General features: G+C 44.2%; 1 long non-coding RNA gene across 2 annotated transcripts in view; it reads left to right on the top strand.

Annotated features, from left to right (window-relative positions):
* LOC103007671 (uncharacterized) overlaps positions 1-17,585 on the top strand; it is a 97,812-nt gene that overhangs the window by 25,031 nt on the left and 55,196 nt on the right. Inside the window, exons 2-3 of one of the 2 annotated variants that reach the window (XR_009007651.1) lie at positions 11,191-11,356; positions 11,505-11,667. This is a non-coding gene — a long non-coding RNA (uncharacterized LOC103007671). The remainder of the gene's footprint in view (positions 1-11,190; positions 11,357-11,504; positions 11,668-17,585) is intronic. The other variant, XR_009007652.1, reaches the window with a different exon arrangement.

The raw sequence follows: 17,585 nt of genomic DNA, 5'->3' as shown, positions 1-17,585 counted from the left end.
ATGTTTGCCAAAAGCAAATCTGGGAATGGGTGTTGATTTTAAAAGAGAAGGAGAGAGCAGCTCGTTGCTGGCTGCAGGTTCTCCCGGTCGGTGGCGTGGAGGCAAAGGCCCATTTCTGCAGACTTTCCAGGAGGAACTGTGACCTCTCCTTGACCTTCCGGCTCTGGGCGTGGGGGTCCCTGATAGATGAATCACTGAGGCGTGATGTGTCCAGCCGGTTCCTGAGACACAGCTCCCCAAGTCTGGAGAAACAGCTTTAGTTGTCCTCAATTGATTCTGCCCTAGAACCTGGGGATCAGCCCCATGGTCAGGAGTTCCGATTCCGCAAAGAGCAAGTATGACTGTGCTTCCCACCATGACACCAAACATCTTCCCACATCCCCCCGCCCCCAATATGCCCTCTTTAATACTCTGGCAAAATGTAATTAGCACATCTTCTGGCTATTGGAGAGTCTGGTTTCTTTAGAAACAAGTAACTTCTTCAAAGAGATGTGATTTTGTGATATGCATCTGGGTGTCGGGTGGAAAAAAAGTGAGCATTAGCCACCTGTCCCCCCAAAAAACAACTACCGCTGAAAAGTGGCACCATGACTCTTCAAAGTCCGCCACTTCTCTTTCCAGTGCTTGTTCTTTTTCTACAACCTGGGGAGTTGGAAGTCTGGAGCAGCTGGCCGGCCATTGCTCTCCCTACCTCCTGGTGATACTTGAAAATCTTCATTTTGGTTTATAGGTCACAGGTCAGCCCATCCATGTGGATTCTTGTAATCGCACAGGGCGTGCTCTGTGTGCGCCGATTACATCTTTTCTTTTGGACCCGAAGGGAGCCGTTCATTAATCCGCTGCCTGTGCCTAAGGCTGACCTGAGGCAGATCTTCCATGAAACTCCCTGGCGTTACTTTATTCCTGGGAATCTTAATTATGAGGCATTACTAGGACGGATGTATTAAGTAGCCTCAATTCATCCTGGTTTGCAGCCTTGGGGGACGGGCCTCCTGATTTTCTGTGCTCCTTTTCCGCCCAGTGTGAGGTGCCTGGGAGACTCTACGGCAGATAGCCATTGCCGTGGGAGTGTGATCGGGGCCCCAGCTTTGCCACCAGACCTTTGCAGACTGCTTCCTCTCTCGTGGGTCGTGCTCTTCCTTTCTGCCAAAGGTCAAAGGGAAGAGAGGTCTCAGGTATCCCTGGACCTGGTTGCATCCCACCTTCCCCATGTACGAGGCGACAAGGCCTTGCCATTCACCGTGCCTCGGTTTCCCCAGCGGGAGGACAGGATGGGATGGGAGTGTACAGCCCAGGCACAGTGTATATCTCCTGGAGGGCCTGAGAGCCAGGCAGAGCCTAAGACTGTGACGGAGGAAAGCCACCGACTGCGTCCGTGTCCTTTTATACACCAGAGGTCACCTGGGAGCTCCTTGGTCCTTACCTGTCACTCTTGCCAAGCCCTTCTTAATTGTACAAGCTTATTAGCCAGGCCCTCACTGCCTTGCGGGAAGGGACTCGGGGCCCCCTTGGCATTTCAAAGGCCACCCTCCCCTTTCCACACGGGTTTGCAGAGAAAGTTCTGGGAGGACGTGGGTGCATTTGCAGAGGAGCCTCCTTGATGTAAAAGGGGTCACGATGGGGCCCTCTTCCCGTCCTTACGAGAGAACTCGGGGGCAGCGTGTGCTGTCCGGGGGGCGCTCAGCAGGAACAATGCTGTTGGAACCCAGTCGGGGAGCGGAGTTGTGAGGCGCCCCACGAGGCGTCTTTGTGGCTGCGAGCCTGTGCCCACCGGACCGGGCAGGGCATCTCCCAGCGTCCCCACCCCAGCGCCCCGGCAATGGGCACAGCGCCCTCATCAGCTTCACCGAAACCCAAGGTCAGCTCACACTTTCCTCCCCTTTTCTCTGGGTCGCCAGGAAGCTCAAGGATAACTAGTGCCCCTCGTGATACTGCAGCCACGTAGGAGCTGGGGGCAGGCGTGGACGGGGGGCTGGGGGCCCATGGGGAGCAGGCGAGCAGCTGCCCCTCAGTCTCTCCTGAAGCGTTTTTCCGGGCACTGACTGTGGCCTGGGCCAGCGGGGGCGTCCCTGGGGGATGGCGCTGGAGCCGAGCCCGCCAGCTTGCTCCCTGCGGGTGAGACTGCGTTTAAGGTGGCAAAGGAGCTGCCAGTGACCAAAATTATAAGTCACCGGCGCCAGGAGGCAAGAGCCAGCCTCAAACTTGGCTCTACAGAGGTGAACGCCTCGTCAGGATCAACCTCTGACCCCCGGAGAGCTCCCCGAAAGAATTCACAGTTTGGAAGAGACAGAGGAAAGTGCTCTCGGGGATTTAATTTGGTTAGAGTTTAGCAAAGGCACTGCTTTTGGCGCTGTGGGTCTCTGACACAGCCCGTTTCTTCTCTTTCACCTCCTTTCCCATCCCACCCCTGCTTTCTGTTCTCAGCGCTGGTTTTCTCCCTTCCTTCTTCCTTCCTCCTTTAAAACACAAAGAAGTCTGTAAGAGGCGCTTTTATGCGCCGGGTATCACCTTCATCATCTATCTCCCCACGATCATCACGTGCACACACCTTACAACTCTGAGCACCAACAGTTTACAAACAACACGCCTTTAAGAGAGGTGCATCCAGTCTAAGATGCCAGGTTTGGGGTCAAATGGGAGTTAGGGATTATTTGTATTTTCCAATTATTCAGGTCCGTCCTACTAACTGTGAAGGGTAGATCTTCCAAGCTGGAATGGATTTTATTCTACACATATCCCCCTCAAATCCTTTCTGGAGCAAGGCGGGATATAAGAATAAATCAAGTAAATCCATTTTCAACACGTACAGAGGAATACGGACATCACTGCAAAGGACTTCTTTCTTCCAAGCACCCGGAGCCCGGCTCCACTACAAATGTGTTAAAGAGAGAAATGCAGGCTCAGGGAGAAGGCTTTGAAAGAGCAGTCAGACGAGCCCCTTGAAATGGCTCTTGAACGCTTAGCTTGCCTCTCCATGGCCAAGGGCAGGTTTGCACCTGTTGGGGCAGGGTGCTGCCTCCCAGCCTTGGAGAGCTGGGAAGGGCCACCCGAGGAGGAGGGTCACACCATTTATGTCCCCTGAGCACGTGTGAAGCCTCACGCCTGTGACACACATAAGAGGTGCTTGAGGTCTCACTGGTCCCTTCCCACCCTGAGCGGCAGGTGTAGCCTTCCCATCTTGCAGAGGAAGGGAGTGTTTTGTGGGCTGATGCAATCACAGTTTGTGCCCAAGCGAGGCAAGTGGCAGAGCTGGACTTCGGTTCAGCATGATTATGGGTTGAACTGCATCTCCCAAAACCCATATGTTGAATCCCGGCTTCCTCAGAATGTGACGTTACCCAGAATAGGGTTGCCAAAGATGTAGTTAGTTAAGATGAGGTCCTACTGGATAAGGTGTGCCCCAAATCCAATATGACTGACGTCCTTATAGAAAGGAGAAATTTGGACACACACACAACACACACACACACACACAGAACACCATGTGAAGATGAAGGCTGAGGTCAGGGGGAGGTTGCTACAAACCAAGGAATGCGGAAGACTGACAGCAGAAGCAGGGGGTGGGGGGGTGAGGACCAGAACAGATTCTCCCCCCCAGCCCTCCGAAGGAACCAGCCCTGCCGACACCCTGATCTCAGACTTCCAGCTGCCAGAACCCTGAGCATAGAGTTCTGCTGCTTAAGCCGCCCTGTCTGTGGTACTTTGCTACGGTGGCCCTGGCATTCTGACACAGACATCAGATCCGTGCCTTTTCCACTGTGTTTCCCTGTGAAACACAGCTGAGTGTTAAGAAGACTTCGGGGGAAACCTTCGCACCTCTCCGGGAGCAAGGGTAGGAAGGGAGGAGGCTTGCTGTCTGGGGTCCCGCAGCTGCATTCTTGTTTGGCCACCTGAGCCGCCCTCCCTCCTCCTCTGCCCGGGCGCCATCCACCCTCCCGCGCCTGCACTTGCACTTGGGCTGAGGTTCTTGAAGAGAGCTCCCTGGGGGCTCTGTCTATGACTGCACAGCGGCTGTGAGGAGGGGAAAGCCCCGCAGAAGTGGTTTAAGCACAACCCACTTGTGGGGCCCTTGAAAATGGTTTTTTTTTTTTTGCAATTTCTTGTGCTTCTTTTATTTATTTATTTAAAAAATTTTTTATTGGAATATAGTTGATTTACAACGTTGTGTTAGTTTTAGGTGTACGGCAAAGTGAATCAGTTATACATATACATGTATCCACTCATTTGTAGATTCTTTTCCCATATAGGTCATTGCAGAGTATTGAGTAGAGTTCCCTGTGCTATACAGTAGGTCCTTATTGTTATCTATTTTATATATAGTCGGGTGTATATGTCAACCCCAATCTCCCAATTTATCACTCCCCCTCCTTATCCCCTGGTAACCATAAGTTTGTTTTCTACCTCCGTGACTCTACTTCTGTTTTGTAAATAAGTTCATTTGTACCCTTATTTTTAGATTCCACATGTAAGCAATATCATATGATATTTGACTTACTGCACTTAGTAGGATCATCTCTAGGTCCATCCATGTTGCTGCAAATGGCATTATTTTATTCTTTTTCATGGCTGAGTAATATTCCATTGTATATACGTACCACATCTTTTTTATCCATTCCTCTGTTGATGGATACTTGGGTTGTTTCCATGCCTTGGCTATCGTGAATAGTGCTGTTATGAACATTGGGGTGCGTGTGTCTTTTTGAATTATGGTTTTCTCAGGGAAAATGTTTATTTTTTGATAATGGGTATTTTTTTCTTTCCTGGAAATGTATCTCTCATTGGAACCAAGTCAACAACAGCTAGCCTTGGACTCTGGACTCCTGGGGGGTCTGGGGGCTGGGGGTGGTGGACAAAGGTGGAGCAGGAGGGATGCGAGGCAGAAGGTCTGATAGCGGCCGGCGATCCCGCAGGGCTGCCTGGTAGTGGTCCTCCTGGGCGTGGCCCTGTGGGCCACGGTGGATCCGGAGCCATCTAGATCCATGCAGAGCTCCTCAAAGATGGACTTGGGTTCAGGAAAGGAGCTGATTTTCTAAGGAGAGGGTTGGCATAGGCAGGGGTGATTGCCGCAACGTTGGCTAAACGTCGGACCCTCGCCAGTCTCTTACCTGTCTCTGACCTCCGGAAACCCCTTCACACCTCAGAGCCACCCCACTCTTGAGTGGAGGCTAACGGCGCCCGTCTCAGGGTCCCCAAGGGCTTAGGTGGAAAGCTCAGGCCAGGACCTTACTGCGAATGTTATAACTCCCCCCCTTTGTCTCCCCAGGTGACCTCTGGACTTGGAGGCAGGTGCTGGTCCCATCTGTGCCCCGTTGAGTCTCTGTGTCTTGGACAAACCGTTTCCCTTGGATCCCTATTCCCCACCTCCCCCATATAATGACACCTGAGGTCCCTTCCAGCTTCAGTGGGTTCTCTGGGAAATTATAGATGTGCGCTGGAGGGGCGTCTGGATCTAGGAAGTCAGGTCCCTCGTGGGGATAACAGCCGCCCTGGAAGGAGACACCAGCTCCTGTGCGTGTGTGTGTGTGTATACGCCCCTGAGCCCCTTAGAACCATGGATGAGTATGATGGTCATGCGCTCAGGTTGTTTATGATGCTGGGATGCCAGGACTCTATCAATGTTTTGTGAGCTTAATTTGGAGATTTCGGTATTTAACTCAACTCAGTGGAACTGTTCATTGCAGATAAGGCAAAATGCCACGAGATGGTAAAAGGTTCAGAGGCCTGAACCTCTGTCCTTTATCGTGAATGGTGGGTCTGTGTTATATCTGTGGTGTTTACCTAGTGGTGATATTAGATATTTTCCATTGTAGGAAAAATGGGAATCTTTATTAAAACAACTAAATATTATTGAACATGGTGATTCATAAGTGACAGCTGTATGGAACAACTTTTAAAGAAAGTTTATATCTAGATTATTTCGACAGTTTACTACTTCTTGATGACTTCGGCCCATTAGCCCCCAATCTCACACTGCCATATAATTCATGCTCTTCGCAACTGAAGGAAAAACGTTCCTGGGCCATAGGTGGGGGCCTAGGGGTTGGGAGTGAGAGTTTTCTCTCTCTAATCTCTGCTAATAATATTGAAAGATGTGGGCCTGGCTTTCCAGCATCCCCTCTCTAAGCCCCAAAAGCTCAGGGAGAGAGAGGGACAGAGACAGAGAGAAGAGGCAGAAAAAGCTCTGACCACAGGATATTTCTGTGCCTTTGAGGGTGTTAATCCCTGTGGCTTTCCCCTGAGAGAATGGAGCAATTTTCCACTCTCATAGAAAAGAAAGAAGACTTCCCGCTCCCGACAGGAGCTCGCAGGGGCTCTGTGGTGCTCTGTCAATACTGTAGACAGGCATATACATTCAGTACTTCTTAGCTGGTTCCCTAACAGCCACTCTGGGGTCCACAGCCTGCCTCAGCGACACGCTGCATTAGCCGTGCCCTCCAAGATGACGGTTTCAAAAAGAGCTGCGTGCTTGTGGCACAGACCAACTCCTGGTGAGAGTGCTTTAGGCAGGAAATGACATGGGATTTTAGGCAGCATTACTGTGCCTGACTGAGCTGAGGCTTACCACGTGGATGCAATTACTTGGTCCCTTGTACTGTTCAGCTGTGGAGGATATGATGGCAGTGGGGGGTCCTCGTCTTTCAGCAAGATTTTAAGCTCATGAAGGGCATGTCGTGTCCTGTGCTTCAGTGAACTCACTAGGCTACTTTCTCTGACTTCAGTGGAAATACAGTTGGAAATTAGTATAAAATGAATAACAGCTCCAAGAGGCAGAGGGGTGTTTTTTTTGTTGTTGTTCACAGTTGTTTTATCAGAGCCTGGAAGAGATCGTGGTACCAGTCTTTGAATTAATGAAAAATATAATCAGGCATATCAGTTAGAATGCATTCCATGGAAATCAGCAGGGGACCTAAGACAGGATGTTCACCATTCTCCGAATGTCTGAAGGTGGGGTTTCCAGTTCAATGTATTCATCAAGGATCCAAGCCCTTTCTTTTCTATCCAAGACCTTTCTTTTCTTTCCAAGCCCTCTGTTCTGAATTCTCATTATGTTCGCTATTTGTCCTCATGGTCCCAAGATGATGATGATGATGATGATAGCATTAATAATAATAATTATTATTATAATGGTAAAGATACTTGGTCTGAATTACTTTGTGCCAACCATCGTTCTAAGCCCCTCCCATATTTCCACTCGTTAAATATTCACGTCAATCCATAAGGTAGGTACCATTATTTCTCATTTAAAGATGGGGAAACTGAGGCCAAGAGGGATTCAGTAACTTGTCCCAAGTGCAATCATTCCTAGTTGATGGAGCCAGGAGCTGGAGCGAGACACAGCCCGTAGTCCGTGATTACCTTTCTAAATTGTACTGTGTGTCCAGATGTTGCTTTTTCCCAGCCAAAGCAGAACGAGAGGGGCCAGAGGGGTCACGTGGCTACCCTGGTCCCAAAGGGGGCTGGGAAAGTAACTGGCAGTGGGAAGCAAGAGTTCCAGGATCACTTTAGACAAATCGTGATTCATGCCTTAGAGCTGGGCATATTGCCACCCTGAACAGAATGCGGATTCCTACAGCAAAGAAGAAGTAGGAAATTGCAGTCAGCATCGATGAATAATATTTCTGCCACATTAAGAAAGAATCCATCCATCCGCTTGCAAATTAAAAAACAATTTTCTAGATAACTTGAGTTTAAAAGAAAATTAAAAACAAAATTAAAAGCCATTTAGAAATAATTGAGAACGGATGAACTAAAGTGTACCTCCCAGAGAGGAAACTTCTAAAAAGAAAAACAACCCATCGAAAAAAATGCAAGAGGTAATAGGAGGGCTACACAGAGAATCAAAACAAAACAACACAAAACACACCAAAAAAACAGGCCCACACGACTTTAGCAGGCATGCTTGAAATTTTTAAGGAATAGGTGGTACCTATATTATACTTCCATAAACTATTCCATAGAACAGAAAAAGATGGTTTCCAGTTCATTCAGTGGTATCTCTGACACTAAATCCGGACAAGGCTAGCACAGAATATATATAGGCCACCCACTTATAAAAATGGTGCAGAAAGTTCCAACTAGAACCTTAACAAAGAAAATACAGCAATACATTAGAACAGGGGTCCCCAACCCCCGGGCCACAGACCGGTACCTGTCCGTGGCCTGTTAGGAACAGGGCTGCATAGCAGGAGGTGAGCAGCAAGAGAGCAAGCGAAGCTTCATCTGCCGGTCTCCATCGCGCCCCATCGCTCGCATTACCGCCTGGACCATCCCCCCGACCAACGTGGAAAAATTGTCTTCCACAAAATGGCTCTCTGGTGCCCAAAAGGTTGGGGACCGCTGCATTAGAAGACCACGTTTATCCTAGGAATGAAAAGTTGGTTCAACTGTAGGATATCTATTAGTGTAATTCCCTATAATAACAGTTAAAACAGAAAAATGATACGACCATCTCTCTACCCGACTTGCTACCTGACTCATCCCTATAGTGTGAGGGCTGGAAGTCTGGAAACTACATTTCCCAGACTTCCTTGCCACAGGGTCCCTGTTTAATTTCCACCGATGAGAGGCACTCATTCTTTGGTGAACAGAAGAAGGAGAAGACTGGACAGCACATGTGGGGCAGGATTGTTTAGTAGCTGAGCAGGCACTAGACTGCCTGGCCCCGGGGCCACCTTTCACATGAGAGGCTGCGATGTAAATGCACTTCTGGAACAGTCTGCAGCATCACTTCATGGAGGATAGTGGGCACGCATCTGTTCAAAGTATTGGGTACCGAGAGCTCCCCCCAAAGATAGAATCTCCCTTCTGTCACTTGAAGCAATGCAAGAAATGGAGAAAGTCCTCTTTCAAAGAATTGTAATGTAGACACTGTTTGCATCTGTGTGTGTGTGTGTGTGTGTGTGTGTGTGTGCATGCATGCAAAACAGTCCCATTATTTTTCTGTAAAACATTTGGTACAATAAACTCAGATTTGGGGGGAGGCTTATGGATAACATTTTCGGAGAGGTGCCTCATTGACTCAAATAGGTTCGTGACCTGTAGGAACTTCTAGCTCTGTTTAGCATGTGTCTGAATTAACTAAAGGAGCTAGAAGTGGCAGACTTCAAGTCTCTGCGGGTAAAATAGACGCAATCATTTATTGATATCGAACATCTTCATGGCAGACATCGTGCCAGTTGCTTTACCAGCATCATCTAATTCAGTCTGCACTGCTTATTGATTTAGTCGGTGAATTTTAGAGGAGGATCTACTCTGTGAAAAACACGCAGCCAAAGTCAGAGGATGCACTGATTAATCAGCTGGACTCAGTCTCTGCCCTGGTAGAACTTGAAATGTGTCAGGGAAGAAAGATAAGAAAACGTAATTGGGATGGAGATGGAGTGAGCACGTTCCACTGTGTCTCCCACTGAATGAAACTAACCCTGGGACAGGGCTCATGCAGTAGCTCTCTGGGGACCCCTACATGTGAGCGGTAACAGGCTGGTGGAGGAAGCCCTCCCCAGGTGGTGAGTGCCCCCCACCCATACATTTTCCCTTGTTTTCCAGCATCTCCTGGTTTGAACTCAAGGCAGCTGAAAGCTTAGAGCTACATACCGAGTGTGAACAGAAAGAGTCCCAAGGGAAGCTGTCTATTTCTGGTCTGGGGACCACAGTCAGAGAGAGTGAGGGAACCCCCTCCTCTGCTGTGTGTTTCTTGTTCTTTCTTGCCCCTGTGCGGAGACAGCAACTCCATGACTGCAGAGTTCTCCCACAGAAACCATGAGGGTCAAGGGCAGTGGAACATTTGTAAACTGCTGAAAAAAAAAAAAAAAAAAGGAGCTGCCAACATAGAATTCTACATCCACTGGAAATATGCTTCAGGAATGAAGGTGAAATAAAGACATTCTCAGAGGAAAGCTAGGGGAAATTCTCACCAGCAGACTTGCTTGCTTATTTGATTCTTAAGTCTCCCATGAATCCTCAAATAAAATCAGTGATGACCATATCATGGAAGTCGTTGGTCTCATCCTTGTCCTTCAAAATAGCATTACAGCTTTCAGACCCTGAAACTGATGCGTCTTTTGAGCCAGCATTAACTTGCTTGCCTGAGACTCCACATCTGGTTGGTGACTGAGAGAGGTGGGGGGCTCATTCATCCAGGGATGCTGATTTCGGGTGATGTGAGTTGGCCTGTGGCACAGCTGCAAACTATACAAACATCAGTCCAGGTTCTCGTTCTCTTAGACAGGCATTTGTCATTCGTTGATTCCATTTCATGATCGACTTGAAGCTTTTCTATTTAATTTCTATGCTTTTGGTTGCTCATCTAGTTTGGCTTTATTGCAGTACACTCCGTAGGGAAGGGTGTAATTGCAAGCATGTTTATATGTAAACAGTAAGGGACAGAGTTTATTTGCTTACTTTGGAGACACCCTATCCCTTCTCAAAGTAAACAACCTATTTTATGTACATAAAAAATTTTTGTTCCTTAATTTTATTAAGGGACAGTTCCATAAGGTGTGACAAATGTGACCTGTGGTAGCTACTGCCACAATCAAGATAGAACGTTTTCCCCCCAAAGTTCTCCTCCTTGTTGCCCATCTCCTCCTCCGCCTCTACATTGTGTAGGATTCCATCTTTTCACAGAAAAGATGGAATCCTACACAGTGCAGGCTTTCAGGTCTGGTTTATTACATTCAGCATAATATTTTTGATATGCGTCCATGTCACTGCGTGTATAAGTAGTTTTTTAAATTTATTGCTAAGTGTAGCAATAAAATGATGGAGATGCCATCATTTGTTTATCCATTCACCTGTTAGTGGACATTCAGGTTATTTCCAGTTTGGGGCTATTATGAATAGTTGTGCTTTGAGTATTTGGGTGTGTTATTTTTTTCACTTTAAAAATATCTTATTGAAGTATAGTTGATTTACAATGTTTCAGATGTATAGCAAAGTGATTCATTATACAGACATATTATTTTTCAGATTCTTTTCCATTATAGGTTATTACAAGATATTGAATATGGTTTCCTGTATTATACAGTAGGTCCTTGTTGTTTATTTTGTATATAGTAGTGTGTACCTGTTAATCCCAAGCTCCTAATTTAGCCCTGCCCCACTTTTCTCTTTGGTAACCACGAGGTTGTTTTCTATGTCTGTGAGTCTGTTTCTGTTTTGTAAATATGTTCATTTGTGTCATTTTTTTAGACAGATAAATAAAGAAAATGTGGTATATACACACAATGGAATACTCCTCAGCCATAAAAAGGAATGAAATATTGCCATTTGCAGCAACGTGGATGGACCTGGAGATGATCATACTATGGGAAGTCAGAAAGAGAAAGACAAATATCATATGATACCACTTACATGGGTATGTTATTTTATGGACATGTATTTTCATTTCTCTTGGGTAAATATCTTACACGTGGAGTTTCTGGGCCACGGGATAAGTGTATGCTTAACTATTAAGACATTCTCAAACTGCTTTCCAAACTGATTGTACCATTTTCCGCGTACAGCCGCCACGTGCGCGTTTTTCAGTTTTGTTTGTGTGGCTGGTACCAGTTTGCCCACGTCCCCGGCAGCGTGTGGTTTCGTGTCCTGGTGTCTCCCTGGGGTTCTCCACTCGCCCTTCACATGGGACTCACGATGCTGAGTATCTTTCCGCCGGCCATCAGCCATGTGCGTATGTTCTTTTGTTAATGGTCTGTAAAAAACCTTCTATCCATTTATAAAATTAGCTTGTTTGTCTTCTTAAATTTTAAAAAGCGAACAGGAGTAGAGCTGGGACAAGGCTCGGGAGGCCACTCACAGGCAGACCAGGGACAGCACAGCCGGGTCAAAGGAGACACACCTCAAGGGCACAGCCACCCTCACGCGCACCCACGCACAGCCGGGCAGGGAGACAAAGGGCACACGTTGTGGGTGCAGAGAACACGCCTTCACATACAGGCACACGCGCACGCACAGGGACCTGGCGAGCAATACCCAGACGCACGGCCATGTGTCGCTGCAGGACGGCTTCCCGCGCCCCCAGCCACCTGGGCAGGTGGGTACGTTACTAACAGGAATAGCAAAGGGACATTGAAACATCACCTTCTAGAAGTTGCTTGGGAAAGTAGCACACGAGAAGCACCCACCTCCTGCCTGCCTGTCACTGGGAGTGAGAAAGTAACCTCAGGGAGAGGAGATAAGAAAGAAAGTCACCTCAGGGAGAGGAGATAAGAAAGGGGCCCCAGGGAATGCAGCCCAGGGAGAACCAGGTGAGGGGAGGCCGTCTTCCTGCTATCTTCACCACTTCCTTCTTGGACACCGCCAGGACCAGGGGCGGGTGCAGACCTTCCTTCAGGGACAGTCACAGACAGTGCCACTTGTGGCAGGGCCCGTTCTCTGTGTGGCTGCAGGAGGGGCCACAAGCCAGTGTCGGGCTGGGCCAGGGTTGTGTGGGGTCTTGAATGCCAGGCCTGGGGCTGGGGATGAACCTTTGAGGCTTTTTCTCTTTAATTAGTAGACTTCACATTTTTAGAGCAGTTTCGAGTTTCCTGAAACATTGATCGGAAAGTACAGAGTTCCCACACACTCCCTCTCTCTGGCTCAGTTTCCCTGTGGTTTCCATCTTGCATCAGTGTGGTCTGCACAGCAGTTACAATTGACCTGCCTGTCTTGGTATATCATTATTAACCAAAGTCCAGAGTTCACATGAGGGCTTGCTCTTGGTGGTGTGCATTCTGAGGTTCTGACAAGGGCTTAAGGTCATGTGTCCACCGTCACAGTGTCATACAGAATAGTCTCACTGCCCTAGAAAGCCTCTATGTTCCACCTATTCGTCCCTCCTTTCCTCCCTCCAAACCCCTGCCAACAACTGACCTTTTGACTGTCTCCATAGTTTTTGTCTTTTCCAGAATGTCATGGAATTGGAATCATACAGTATGTAACCTTTTCAGATTGACTTCTTGCACTTGGTAACATTCATTTACATTTCCTCTGCATCTTTTCATGGCTTGAGAGCTCCTTTCTTTTTAATTGATGAATAATGTCCCATTGTCAGGATGTACTACAGCTTACTTCTCCGTATCTTATTGGTACACCTCCTTTGCGGAGGTGTCTCTTCAGATCTCTTGCCCGTTTTTCATTTTTTCTTAATTGTTGAGTTTCAGGAGTTCTTTCTATGTTTTGGATACAAGTCCTTTATCAGATATATATTTTGCAAATATATTCTATCAGTCTGTTTTTTCTTCTCACTGCACAGTGTCTCTCATAGACCAGAAGTTTTAATTTTAGTGAACTGCAACTTGCTGATTTTTTTCTTTCATAGATTGCGCTTTTGTTGTTGTGTCTGAAAAGTCATCATCATATCCAAGGTCATCTATGTTACCTCCTATGTTATCTTCTAGGAATTTTTTAGTTTTGTGGTTTACATTTAGGCCTGTGACCCATTTTGAGTTAATTTTTGAAGGATGTAAGTACACATGTAGATTTATTTGTTTGCATGTGTATGCCCAGTTGTTCCAACATGATTTGTTCAAAACAATTTTTCTGCATTGAATTGTCTTTGCTCCTTTGTCAAAGATCAGTTGACTACATTTGTGGGGTGTATTTCTGGGCTTTTTATTCTATTCATTTATCTGTTTGTTTATTCTCCCATCAGTACAATACTGCCTTGATTACTGTAGCTCCATCGTAGATATTGAAGTCCTTTGACTTTCCTCTTCTCCTTAAATATTAAGTTGGCTGTTCTGTATCTTTTGCCTCTTCCAATAAACTTTAGAACAAGATTGTCAATATTCACAAAATAGCTTGCTGGGATTTTGATTGAGATTGTGTTGAACCTTTAGATCAAGTTGGGAAGAACTAACAATCTAACACTACTGGTCTTCCTATTCATGAACATGCACTAGCCTTCCATTTATTTATATCTTTTATTCCTTTCATTAGAGTTTTGTTGTTTCCCTCATATAGATCTTGAACATATCTTATTGGATTTATACCTAAGTATTTCTTTGTGGGGTTTTCTTGGTGCTAATGTGAATGGCATTGGTTTTTTTTTTTTTTTTGGAAAACATTTATCAGATCACATCATTTTCCACTCAAATTTTACAACAGATTTCCATCACACAAAGAACAGAGTTGTCACGCATGTCTACCAGGCCCTAAGTAATCTAGTTACCTAAGTTGTCTTTTGGGCTTATTGCCCGCTGCTGTTCCTTTTTTTTTTTTTTTTTTTTTAATTTTTATTTTATTTATTTATTTTTTTTGACATCTTTATTGGAGTATAATTGCTCCACAATGGTGTGTTAGTTTCTGCTTTAGGCATTGGTTTTTTAATATCAAATTCCAGTTGTTCATTGTTGGTATATGAGAAAGCAATGACTTTTGTATATTAACTTTGTATACTGCAAACTTGCTATAATTGTTTATTAGTCCCAGAAAGCTTTTATTGATTATTTCAGATTTTTGTATACGTGATCATGCCATCTTCAAAGTTTTCTTTCTTCAGTCCTAGTCTGTGTAACTTTTATTTCCTTTGCTGTCATATTGCCTTAGCTAGGACTTCTGTACAGTGTTGAAAAGAAGTAGTGAGAAGGGACTTTGCCTTTTGCCTCATCTTAGCAGGAAAGCATCTATTTTCTCACCATTAAGTCTGATGTTAGCTGTTTTATTTTCTGTACTTACTCTTTATCAAGTTGAGGATGTTCCCCTCTATTACTAGTTTACTGAGAGTTTTTATCATGACTGGGTATTGGATTATTTTTCAAATGATTTTATTGCATCTGTTAATATGATCGTAAGATTTTTCTTTTTAACCTGTTAATATGATGAATTACCTTAATTGATTTTCAAATGCTGAAACAGTATTGCATTCTGGAATATCCCAGTTGGTCATGGTGTATACTTCTTTTTATTCATTGTTGGATTTGATTTGCTAATATTTTGTTGAGAATTTTCCATCTATGTTCATGATTATAAATCTGTATTATCAGATTTGTATAATACAGATTGTTCTGTAGTTTTCTTTTCTTGGAATGTCTTTCTCTGTTTTTTTTACTAGGGTAACGCTGGCCTCATAGAATCAGTTAGGAGGTATTCCCTCTGCTGTGTCTTCTGAAAGAGACTGTAGAGAATTGGTATAATTTGTTCCTTAAATGTTTGGTCGAATTCATTAGTGAACTCATCTGGGTCTGGTACGTTCTGTTTAGAAGGTTATTATTTACTGATTCTATTTCTTTCATAGATACAAGGCTATTGAGATTATCTATTTCTTCTTGTGTGAGTTTTGGTAAAATATATATTCAAAGAATTGGTCTATTGCATCTAGGTTATTGAATTTGTGGGAATAGAGGCATTCATAATATTCCTTTACTATGTCATTTTAATGTCCATGGGATCAGTAGTGATAGCCTCTATTTCATTTCTGATGTTAGTAATTTGTGTTTCTCTTTTTCTTAATTACCTTGGCTAGAAGTTAATCAATTTTTTTAGTCTTTCAAAGAAGCTGCTTTTGGTTTTGCTAATTTTCTCTACTAATTTCCTGTTTTCAATTTTATTGATTTCTGCCTAGTTTTTATTATTTCGTTTCTTCTGCTTACTTTGTTCTTCTTTTCCTAGTTTCCTAAGGTAAAAACTGGGATTATTGATCTTAGATCTTCTTTTCTAAGATATACATTAAATGCTAAAAAGTCTCCTCTAAGCACTGCTTTCACTGCATTTCACAAAATTTAATAAGTTGTATTTTCATTTTCATTTAGTTCAAAATATTTATTAATAGCTCTTGAGATTTATTCTTTGATTCATGTGTTGCTCAGAAGTGTGTTGTTTAGTCTCCAGTATTTTGAGATTTTCCAGTGTCTTTCTGTTACAGATTTCTAGTTTAATCCCATTGTGGTCTGAGAGCATATTTTATTATTTTTATTCTTTTAAACTTGTTGAGGTATGTTTTATGACCTAGAATTTGATCTATCTTGCTGAACATTCCATGAGAAGAATGAGTATTCTGCTGTTGTTGGATGACGTATTCTATAGATATCAATAAGATCCAGTTGATTGATAGTTCTGTTCACTTCAACTCTGTCATTACTGATTTTCTGCCTGCTGGGTCTGTCCATTACAGATAGAATGGTGTTGAAGTTTCCAACTATAACAGTGGATTAATCTATTTCTCCTTAATCTGTCAAGTGTTGTTATGTCTTCTTGGAGAATTGACCCCTTTATCATTATCCAGTGCCCTTTTTTTAAAATCTCTGATCATTTTCCTTGCTCTGAAGTCTGCTTGGTCTGAAACTAATATAGCTACTTCAGCTTTCCTTTGATGTATCAGCATTGTGTAACTTTCTCCATCCTTTTACTTTTAATCTATCGGAGTCTTTATATTTAAAGTGGGTTTCTTGTAGACAACTTATAGTGGGTCTTGTTTTTATCCACTCTGACAATTTCTGTCTTTTAATTGGTGTGTTTAGACCATTGATGTTTAAAGTGATTATTGATATAGTTCGTGTCTTAGTCCATTCAAGCTGCTATGACAAAATACTACAGGCTGGGTGGCTTAAAAACAAGAGAAGTTTATGGCTCACAGCTCTGGAGGCTGGGAGTCAGAGATCAAGGTTCCAGCATGGTCATGTTCTGGTGACGATCCTCTTCCTGGTTCATAGCCAGACCCTTCTTGCTGTGCCCTCACATGGTGGAAAGAGTGAGGGAGCTCTCTGGAGACTCTTTTATAATGTACTAATCCCATTCACAAAGGCTCAACCCTCATGATCTAAGCACCTCCCAAAGGCCCATGTCCTAATACAGTTAACCCTTGAAGAACAGAACTTGGGGGTTAGGGGCATCGACCCCTGCACAGTTGAAAATCCTAGTATAACTTTACAATCAGCTCTCTCTGTATCTGCAGTTCTGCATCTGAGGATTCAACCAACCACTGATTGCATAGTGCTGTAGTACATATTTATTGAAAAAAAAAATCCATGTGTAAGTGAACATGCACAATTCAAACCCATGTTGTTCAAGGGTCAACTTGGGGGTTAGGAAGAATTTCAACCTATGAATTTTGGGGGGACACGAACATTCAGAACACAGAAGTTGGGTTAATATCTATCATGTTCATTACTATTTTTAATTCATTGCCCTTGTTTTTTTGTTTCTTTTTTTGTCTTCCACTCTTTTTCTGCATTCCATAGTTTTAATTGAGCATTTTATATGATTCCATTTTCTCTCCTCTCTTAGCATATTAATTATACTCCTTTTTAAAAAAACATGTTTTAGTCGCTGCCCCAGAGTTTTCAATACACATTTGCAACAAATCCAAGTCCATTTTCAAATAACATGATATTGTTTCATGGGGAGTGCAGGTACTTTATAACAGAGTATTCTCAGTTCTCCCATCCTGCCCCTTAAAATATTGCTGCCATTCACTTCACTTTTCCATAAATAAACTCACTGAATTCATTGTTGCTATTATATGTTAGTTCAATTGAGAATAACAAAAATAAAATATTTTATTTTACCTTCCTCTATTCCTTTTCTTATGCTTTTTCTTTTTTGTAGATTTGAGTTTCTGTTCTATATCCTTTTCCTTCTCTCCGAAGAACTTATTTTTAACATTT

The sequence above is a fragment of the Balaenoptera acutorostrata genome, chromosome 3 (assembly GCF_949987535.1).
Source record: "Balaenoptera acutorostrata chromosome 3, mBalAcu1.1, whole genome shotgun sequence".
Taxonomy (NCBI): domain Eukaryota; kingdom Metazoa; phylum Chordata; class Mammalia; order Artiodactyla; family Balaenopteridae; genus Balaenoptera; species Balaenoptera acutorostrata.
The sequence above is the reverse complement of the archived record's forward strand: the minus strand, read 5'-3'. Positions and strand labels throughout refer to the sequence as shown.